Here is a 10,976-nt window from a genome sequence, read left to right as displayed (position 1 = left end):
CCCCACCTCCCCACAAGGCCCAGCTCGGTCTGGTCGTGTCTACTCTGGACTCTCCCAGATGTCCCTGCCTCCAATGCTCTCCCTTTTATCTATAATAAACTTTCTCCTCCACTGTATCTAGGGGCGGGGTCACGGCCTTTCCTCTCCTTTTTATTTCTTTTTTCATTCAGTTTCCCACTTGTCTAGCTCATCCGCCTGAAAGATTGAGAGGAGAGGAAACACAGTGAAGGAGAAACAAAGGGAAGAAAGAGGGAAAACTAGGAAGTAATAGACAGAAGCTGTTGTGAGAAGGGTTGCTTGAGGGTCACACTGGCCAGGGAATAGAAACGTGGTGGCCCCATGTCTATGCGTCAAGGCAGTGTAGACCTACCAGCAGAGGGTTGCCGGTGGGATGCAGGATAGGAGGGGCACAATGAAGACATCAGTGTCTGTCCAGGGATGGGCAGAGTCACCCCAAAGATGGATGAGGTGCTTCTGGGTGGCCCTGGCATGCCATCCTGGGGTACAAACACGAAGGAAGTTGGAGCTCAAAGGATGGAAGTCATACCGCGGATAGGGCCAAGCATTTCTACCACTCACTGCTGTGTGACTTCGGACAAAGTCATCTTTTGGAGGCTTAGTTTAACTATAAAACAGACGGTCAGTAGCCATTTCCAGGAGTTACTAGGTGAGAGTATAGATGCGTTACTATATGAGAGCCTGTTAGGAGGATCAGGCAGGGGATGGCTGCCTGTATGATGTGGACACGGTTAATGTTCTAGCTTCTGCTGAGCACATCCAGACCCAGCACAGACCATGTGTCTTCCAGTGAAACGTTTCAGTCTTCTTCCCAATCCTCATTCTGCATATTGACATTTTGGAGGATCCCCAAACTCTTCCTTTCCAGCTGTGTGTGGAGGTAGGGAGAAGTATTTGAGGCGACCCTGTACCTCTTCATAGTACCCTTTGAAGGATCTGAGACATCAGAACATCCTTGTGTTAGCAGAGACAAAAATGCCACACCCATCATTTCAAGGATGACGGTGGCTTTGGGAGGATTTAAAGCTTCTATTGTTTTTTGGGGCAAAACCCATGAGTAGCAAGTAGGAACTAGAACCAGACAAGGCTCTGAGTGACTTCAGGTCCACGTGGGAAGAGGATTTCCTGCTGTGTTCCCCACTCCTCACACACTACCCAATCATGTCCTTAAATCACCTTTGTATTCCAGTATGATCATAGGGCACAAGTGTCCCTGTGGGCACAAGCCTAGGTTTATGGTCGGTGAGAAGTATCTCCTGGAGTCTTCAGCTGATGTAGGACTCTAAGGGACTATTCAGCATCCATCCTGCAACCCCCTCCCCGTTTCCGGATGCCCCTCCCACCAGGAGGAGAAAGGTGAGTCTCTATAGTTGATGTTTACTGGATTGTCCCTGTGCTGTTGGATCCAAGGCTCTCAGTCCTCAATAGGATAGCAAGTTGCAGAACCCAGCATCAGACTCTAGGCCAAATGCTGAGCATACCAATAACTAGAGCTCTACAAACAATTGGAGCAAATGCTTGACATTCCAGCCACGAGCCTGGCTGCTGTTTTGGGTCATATGTTGTAGTGATCTGCAACAATACATCAGTGGGCAATTCCCCAACTTACCAGATGGGCTTCCTTTGCCAGGAACTCAACCATTGAAGCCACAGTATTAGTTAACAACACTCTTTCCCAGAAAGGCTCTGGGTGTGAAAGTCCTGTTTTTCTGTTCAGTCAGCTGAGGAGACCTGGCAGGCAGTCGGAGTGGCTTCTGCCCTCAGTTCCTTGAAACCCATGATCCTCCTTCATATGGAGGCCTTTCTGAGAATGGGGATTTGCTTGTCCTGGCTTGTTGACACAAGTATGTAAAGAGTCCATCTTTCTGGGTTCTGAGTTCTGGCTTCCTAGTTAGGCTTATGTGGGTAGCAGGGCTAGCTGGGTCAATGCAGGGATGGAGCAGGCTTAGCCTGTATTGTGCTAGTAGAGTGCTTCCTGTACAGCCGTTTCCAGGAGAGACAACAGGCTTTCTGCCATTGGCTAGTCACAAAAACCCTTTCTTTGTAATGGTATGAACAAAAGCGCGCCTCAAAACCAGGTGAGCCCTGCCTGGAGATCTGTCCTTATGCCGAGCTCTTGGTCACGTGGGAATTGCCCCTAATCCACAGGAGCGACTCTCAGCTGGCTCCTCTAAACATCTGTAAGACCCAGCAGTCTTTTCTGCCCAAGGCAGACTCATCTTGGCTCTGTCCTTAAAGACGTTTCTGGGAAGAGCTGTTGCCCTCTAGGGCCTTTCCAGCCCCTGGGAGTGTGCTCACCAGCCTGTATTCTGTTCTTCCCAAGTTCCTCAGGGGTGGGCCTGTTTAGCTGCCTGCTAGTGTCTAGTCCAATAGCTGGAGAGGGGGGCAAATGGATCTCCTCCAATCCCTCACCTCACAGTTGTCTAGGAAGATACATGGAAATCCTAGGTGCAGTTCTACACCCCCTCCTCAGGACGTTGATTGACTTGACCTGGTCAGGACACTGCTACTAAGGAGAGTCCCCAGTATTCTGCTGCGGTATTAAGAGGTTCCCAGTTATCCTAACATATGGACATGGTGGAGACCCATCAGTGCACACTGCTCATGGACTAATGAGGAAGCTCTGACAAAGGGACACGGTATTTGCTTGTTTTTAAAATTTTTATTTAATGTGTATGACATGACAGATTCTCAACACCTGCCTTGTTTGAACCATGAAAACCTGGGACTGAACATGTTTGGAAGGAGAGCTCCTTGGCAGATATGTCTCCTCTGGTGTTTGGAAGCACACTGAGTAACTCACTAAGTCTTGTGGAATTCCTGCCTCCTCCGTAGACTGGCTATTCCCTATTCCTCAGCTGCTAAACTTTGTTCTCAGTGTCTTCTCACCTCCATGCTCTGGTTCCCACATCTGCCAGGCACCATTCCTGAATCTGCAGGTCGGCGTTTTTGATGAGTCAGATGGGATAACCAAGATGCATGCATGCCTGTCTATCATCTACGGTTCTGCCTAAAACCTGGGCATTCTTTGAGACCCCCTGAGTGATTCTTCTCAAGCATCTGTGGTAGAACTCCCAGTATAGCTCATTTTACCTGACCATCCACATTGGCCAAAGCTAGGGCCTATTCTGCCCTGAGAGCTTCTGCCATTGTGGAAAGCAGTTGTGGGCGAGACTGAGGATGCTGGTGTGAGGTTCCAGATGGCCTTTTAGCTGTGGGAGGAGATGCAGGTGGATCAAAGCCCATGGATTAAGGTCTCATTCAAGGAAAAATGCCTGAACAGAATTTGATCTCAAAGCATCAGTCAAGGTCCAGTTCCTTTCCCAGGTCACGGGAGCTGTGACTTCAGAGGATGTTACCTATATGGAGAAACTAGAGGAAAGGTGATAGAAACATCACTGGAGTCTGTTCATCCTGTACCTATAACCACCAGGAAGTAGAATTACACTGACCTCTGCTTGAGGGGAAGGGAGTGAGTGGCCTTTGGGATGCTAAGTGGGTCTGTGCTGGAAAAACAGGTTTGTTTCTGAAAGATCCAGCTGGGACTCCCCGATCACTCTGGGCTTGAGTTTTGGCCTAGTTTGACAGCTCATAAAACTCAGCAGTGAATCTGAAATTCTAACTTTATGGCTTGGAGGAGAATTCGGGAGCTGGGGCTGTGTATCACTTCTTTCCTCCCCACAGCTGGCCCCTTCTCTCACCATACCATCAGGAAATCATGAAGATACCCTATTTTTATGAGTCAAAGGCTGGTGGGCCAGCTGATCAGACCAGTACTTGCTGGAGGTGGATGGGCAGCTGGTGCCATGGAGATTTCAAAGCCAGTCGGGTAGTTGCAGGGTTGAGTTGGACATGTAGGGACTGTAAGGTTCAGGGCTTTATTCACGATGCTTTTTTTGGCATGTTTGACTTTGGAGAATTCCTCAAGTCCTCCACCCCCACGCCCCACTATCTACTTGGGTGACTCCAGGGCTTAGCATACAGTGAACAAATAACATATGTCAGTTGGCAGAATGAGTAGAACAAATAAATAAGTCTTTGGGGAAACAGATGGTTTTTTTGTGAGGCAGTCAAACTTGAGGGTTAAGTAATTTGTTCAAGGCCTCACAGGTAGAACTCTCTGTCTCTGTCTCTCTCGTGTGTGTGTGTGTGTGTGTGTATGTGTGTGTGTGTGTGTGTGTGTATGAGTGTGTGTGTGTGTTAGGGAGGTAACAAGAAGTAAAGCTCAAGGCATCATTTTGTATCATTTTCCACGTGTGTATTATCAGATATGGATTTATACATTTTCTGGTGTGGATGGAAAGGTTGGAGATAGCAAGGATGGGGTTTTCAATGGGTATCTGATAAAACACTAGTGCTGTGGAAACAGTACGTGGAAGGAAGGAAAGGAGACACCCTCCCAAATGGGAAGTCAAGAAGAGAGAAAAAGAGGGACAAGGATATCAGCAGGGTCAACAAAGACCTTTGTACCCCTCCCACCCAGACCCAGGTAGGAAGAAAGAATAGAGCCAGGGCAACTGTTAAAAATTATTTAATAGAAACTCCAATGTCAAAATGTAACAATAAACAAAAATACACATGTATAAATATGTATACATAATTAGACTCGTATACTTTCTTAGACCCTTTTCAAAGTGGAACAGAATCATCATAACATCCCGATAACCAAATCAAAAATAATATGCAAGCCACAGTCCACTGGCGCCATGGGATCGATACGGCTAAAGCACTTTGAGGGTTCAAGGAGTTCCATTCAGAAGACAGCTGGGGTACTGACAATGTCCTTTTCCGGAGATGCGGGGAGGGAAGGGGAACAACGCCTGGCCCTGTCCAGTCTACCTGTTCTTAGCACCGGTAGCCACTACTGTCCAGGACAGCTCTCCTGCCAGGGGCCTCAGGTATTTAAATCTACACTGCGTGAGTTTGCTTGCCCCAGATTTCTCAGATTCAAAGCTCTTGGGGATTGCCTTGTGACTTTTCCCTTTCACAGGCTGAGTGCCAAACAGGGGTCTGGGATGCCATCATGGCATACTGATTTTCACCAAGTAGTGGTGTTCAAGTGGGTATCCAACATACCAGGAGATACCCACGGTCACACTTAAGAGTCCAGAGAGAAAATACTATTTTATGTATCATTATGTTTTAAAGCTGTGCCCTTGTTTTTCATTTTTGCTTGTCTCTTACTACAAAGTAAATGGGTGGACACTTTAACGGATTCATGTACAGGAGGGTGTACCTCACATGGCAGCCATGTGGGAAGGTACAGACCCTGACTGCCTCACAGGACCTTGTGATGCAGCATAAACCCTGTGTTCCCAGACCCACCCCACGCCGATTTATTTCTCAGGTGCTCAGAAGAGCAAACTAGGCTGGGGCTGAACACTTCACCAGTAGCTTTCCCTTGAATCAAGGCCATGCTCCTAAATAAACACCAATGCCCGTGGGAGGAGCCATTACGCAGTCTTTGACGACTGGCATGGAGGCAGTCCGACCGTCTCTTGGCAATGCGATGGAGACAGTGGGAAATGAGCCAGGACAGAGAATGACAAGAGGGAGCCCTAATTGTCAAGTGGGTGAGTGAGAGGCCACATGTTCCATTGGCTTCCAGCATCAGCATCAACACAGGCTCGAGGTAGGCACAGGGGACACCGCAGAGGGAACCACAAGACATAGAACTAGAAATCCTTGCGTGAGAAGCCAGAGGACTATCTGGGAAAAGAGTGGGCGTCTGAGCAAAAAATCCTTCCCTCCAGTCTAGAAGGTGGGTGTGGATGTGAGGTGTGTCTGGCTGCACCCAGGAGGGCTGGTGTAGGCAGCTTGAGGCTGCAAACCCCAAGAACAGCAAGGGAGGGCTGCCTGGAATCCCCAAGCAGAGGACCAGTGCCACGTGGCCCGCAGCCTCTCAGGGGAACTTCACCCTGTGAGTCTTGCCTTCGTTTCCCAGCCATGCCGACTTATTGCTAGTATTCTGATGTACCTAATTCTGTTTCTTCTGCCTAACACTTTGTTTGTGTGTGGGGGGGAGAGGGAAGGAGGGAGGGATGGAGGAAGGGAGGGAAAGAGAGAGAGAGAGAGAGAGAGAGAGAGAGAGAGAGAGAGAGAGAGAGAGAGAGAGAGAGAGAGAGAGAGAATAGGTTCTCTCTGGAAAACCTAAAGGACACTGCCAATTGTTCTGCCTCTCTCTTGGGCCTTTCAAGACTCACTCCAGGGGAGCTACCTGCAGTGAAAGTCCCCACAAGGTTCTCAGCCACTGTGAAACCTTGTGATATTCTGCACTGGAACACCATTCACCTGCATTTTATGATAAAAAAAAACAACAAACCAAAACAATGCCCCCCAAGGCCCCTAACTCTGTCCTTGGCGTGACTCAGGGTTGTTCTTGTGACCTGGCAGAGACCTGACTGCTTCCCTGGGTGAGTGCAGATGAACTAACCGGGGAAGGCTACATAAAGGTTTCACTTCTGGTTAGAACCACACATTGAATCAGGGAAGCCCTAACCATGTCCTAAATATTTATTTTAGGGTGTACTCTCATCTCTAGGTCTAGGCAAACCTAGTCCCAAGGGGTATTTTTAGCCATCATTTCTCTAAAGACAGGTCATGATGAACTAGCTCTGCCTCCCACGAACCTCCAAATCAGATCCAGCCCAGGCTAAAGCCCCTGGACTCAAACTGCTTCTGGAGACAGGAAGAGAAGGTGGAAAGGAGAGAAAGGATGGGTGGGTTGAATTCTTTCCAGCCAGCAGCTGTATATTTCCAAAGGAAGGCAATTGCCGCTCTGAGAACAACCGCATGTAGCTCTCAGGGACACACACCGAGTGAAGAGTGCAGAGAAGTAGCCGACTCTCTTTCGTTCTCCACAAATCCGTAGCAAAGTCCCTGAGCCCAGTCTGCCTCCCTGTTCTCATCTTCTGCTCTTCTCTCTGCTCCTCTTAAGCTCCAACCCTTTCCCCGCATGGAGGCCCCAGATGGCCCTCTTCATCCGCAGAAAACCCCATGCTGTCCTCTCAGGATGACTCCTCTGGTACTTTCCCTCTGTGTCCAGACAAGTATGAATTCTGCTGTTATTTTCTGGAAGCTTCTGTGCCAGAAGCTGGCTGGCTATCACTGTTACCTCACCCCACAGTATCCTTGATTTCCTTAAGGCAGTCTTTCCAGATTGTTTCTGCTTAGTGGCAGGCTCCTGGAGGTTCACCTTTGTATTGCTTGGCCATTGGCTCAGGGCCTGGAGCCTACCAGGTGTCCAAATAATTTGGTGAATGAACATGTCCTTAGGACTGGGAAGGGGAATGCTAAATATGCTACAACTAGGACAACTGGAAAGGTATGAAGTCTACACATTGATAACAGAGCACCCCAATGGAGTTGCTACAATGTCACAGTCAAGGCCACAAGGATGAGTAGGAATGTGTGAGCAATGCTAAGGCTGGACTTGGCATGTATCTCCAGTTCCACTGTGGGGATGAGGAAGGACATGAATCAAAACACCCACTCAGAGGCCCAGGAGAGTCAGACACATGCAGACACCAGGCACAGACGGGAGCAGGGGAAAAGACCACGCAGACACCTTGGTGCTCTCACTGGAGTTCACTCAAATCTATGTAAAAGCAGTTGCTAGGTTTTCCAGTTTAAGCATCCTTACAGTTACATGGATATTCCCCTAGACAATATCGTAGTGACTACAGAAGGGTAAAAGACAGCTTTCCTCACCTCCCCTAGCCCGCCTGTGATTAAGCATTTGTGTTTTCTTTATCTATCTATGTTTGTGTATGTGTTAAAAGAATAGATCCAAATGTAAAGCCCTAATAAGGCAACTGCCTGGGTCTGATCCAGGAAAACAGATAGTAATTTTTAAGAATTTACATCTTTCTTTGGAAGAAAAAATATGGCTTGGAATCTCCTGCAAAACTTCCTTTGCTCACTTGCCTGTCAAAGCAAAAGAGTCCCTGAATGTCTGGACTGAAATGCCAAGCCAGGGACTACTTTAAAAACAAACCAACAAACAAACAAACAACCTTCTGGGTCCCAGCCAAGTGGCCCTAAGATCTAATTTTCAACCCTGTAGAACTGAAGGCAGGTCTGGCTAAGTTTCTGCTGTTCTTTTTACTTTAAATTTTATTCAGTCAAATCCAAGGGCTTGGTCTAAAAATAACTCTTGGGAAGGGAAGAAGAATGGATTCAAGGCAAAGAGACAATGTCATGCCTAGTGCAACTTTCCTGACTTAAGGAATTTCTCTGGTTTTCAAGAGATGAGAGCCATTCCTACACCATCTTGAAGGAATCTGGAAGTTGCTAGGCTAGCAGCAACCAGGATTCTGGGGACCTTTAATTCACAAGGAACTTAGACAGGAAATTCTTTTTAATCTTGCAAGACGAGTAAATGAAGGTGGCTGTGGGTCCCCTCCAGGCAGTATCTTTACTCGTTGCCATGGAGATGAGGCATCTCTTGGCCCATGCATTTTACAGGGCAGGGAGATAAACTCTGTACAGTTCCTAAGCTGGCCTGACCTTGGACCAGAGTGACTCTATGTCACCACTGAGCAACATATCTAGGTGTGGTGCTTAAATTAGCCTGAAAAACACAGACTCCAGCCCAGCAAGCGAAACATCCAAGCGTAGTCCACCAGAGAGGATTTCCACATAAATCAGTGGTCCATGAATTGTTTTCCTCCTTGGAGTCTCCCAGATCTTTCAGCAAAAGGTGAGGCTTTTAATTGTCAAAAGACAAGCCTCTGAGGAAGACAAGCCCAGGAGACCCAAGGAAGAAACCACAGCACCAAAGCGTGCTGTAGGTTCCATCTTTTCTCAGAAGCTGGAAAGATGTGTTTAAATCCCCTGAAGCCTCTGCCCTCTGAGCCCCAAAGTCCTTCTGTCTGTCACCAGTGGCCTCTTTGATTTGTGTGAAGCTTGTAGGATTAGTGAAGGCCAAGTGAGACTCAGCCATGAAGAAAGTAAGCTGATAAGGAGCCAAAGACAGACTCTAGAAGGTAGATGCCCCCAAAGGCTTTCTTCACAGTGTTGCAGGTGTGTAGTAATAATACACTTGAATCACGTCTTTCCTTCTTTCAAAAGAAGCATTTTCATTGGACAGATGAACACAACACGTAAGACACATCACTTAGAACGTTCCGGGCATATGGACTGTTTTGAGAAATACATGAGACAATGACAATGTTGAGGGCAGCATCTGGTGCAGAGTGAGCACGAACAGTGACTATTAGTTCCCTATCCTCTTCCCATTCAAGATGAAATCAGATCTCAGATATGACAGAGGATCTTTTGAAAACCATGGCATCACTATGGGTCCCCGGATTCGTCATAAGGGACATTTAGTCTCCCACAGAGTTGTGATTTTTTTTTTTTTCTGGAGACATAACAATAGAAAAGGTGACTGTGGAACCAAAGAATGCACCTGTTTGTCTGAAAAAGTAGTTGACAGAACTCATTCAAGGAATTCTAATAATTCATCCCAGAGCAATTGTAGAGGGCTCACACAGCTTTGAAGAGACACACCAGGGCCTGCCAACCCACCCATGAAATCCTGAAGCCCCTGCTTCCAGCCACCTTTTCATTATGTCTTAAAACACACATTCCCTATCCACCAACCACGCCTTATTTTCCTACTGGAGTTTTAAACAATTTAACAAAGAGACCAACTTCTAAAGAGGTATAAAGAAATACAGCTCAGAGATAGCTTTCTGGTGGAAAAAGCAAGGAAGGCAGGTTATGTAAAATTACAGAGTACAATGCGACACTGCCCCCCATCCTTGTCTTTGAGAAGCTTAAGGGAGACGATTTTGGTATCAATTGTTGTGTCTTTTATAGTGGAAATATCAGGATTTAAAAAACTAGATTCTTTATATTTTCCCGGGTTAAGAAGGTGATATTTTCTCTTGTTGCAAAACAAAAATGTTTAATGAAGTTTCTTTTCTTGGGACCAGTAGAGATCGAACAACTTTTAAATTCTTACCCATGGTCTAAACAGGACTTATCACTATGCCAAACTGCACTGTAGGTGAATGAGGTAAAATTTGGAAGAGGTATAATCAGTTTTAGCAGAGTTACAGGACTACTCCTGCTGGAATAGAAAAAAGGTGGCGATGAGTTTGGGTGGAGGACAAAGCTGTAACTCAGTGTCAGAGGCCATCCCCCCTGGATCTAGGTGTGGGGCTTACCATCTGTCAACTTTCTGGCGTTGTTACTTCAGTGCTTGGGTACACCCATGACACAAAGACACTTCATTCTTTACAGTGGAAGAATGGACAGGTACCAGGGGGCTGGGAACCAAGGCTATTCCTGGGACACGTAGCTCTTACTTGAGTCATTCTAGGCACAGCAGACAAGGAGGGACCTGCCACTGTGTGGCTGCTTCTGGGGGCTGACCTAGTTTTCTCATCTCTGGACCTTGTAACTTCTTTGTCCCTAAATAGACCATAATGTCACTTTATGCTCCCACTTAAGCCTGAGGCTAGGAGGCCTCATGGAGGTAAAAGCCTCTTTTGAGTTTGTCTGCCAGCAAGAAACACGTATTCAATTATGAGAGCGGTACTCTGTGACCCTGAATCTCTGCCAAGCAAAAGAAAGCTGCGCACACACTGCTGAGCCTTTACAACTCTACAACCTGGAGAACACGAGGCGTGTGTAACCGAGCTGCAAATCTTACCATTCCTCACACTGGCCATTAGACCAACTGCCTTATCCCTTAGCCACTCTAAAGGCTCTTCAAAATATCTTCTGTCCATTTTTCAACACCTTTCTTTCTGCATCCACCCACCAGGCCACTTCTTCCCTCCTTTCAACTCCCAAGCCCTACAGACATGATAATTAGCAAGAAGTGCTGGCATCTATACTGGATAATCCTTTTCGCTATGCTTGAGACAACCTGCTTAGTGTCCTGATATGAGGGTGGGGGTAGATATATTTTTAATTGAGATCCTTCCAGAAGGTACACAAAAATA

This window comes from Mesocricetus auratus, unplaced genomic scaffold (assembly GCF_017639785.1).
Source record: "Mesocricetus auratus isolate SY011 unplaced genomic scaffold, BCM_Maur_2.0 Super-Scaffold_100676, whole genome shotgun sequence".
NCBI lineage: Eukaryota > Metazoa > Chordata > Mammalia > Rodentia > Cricetidae > Mesocricetus > Mesocricetus auratus.
Note: the sequence above shows the minus strand (reverse complement) of the source record.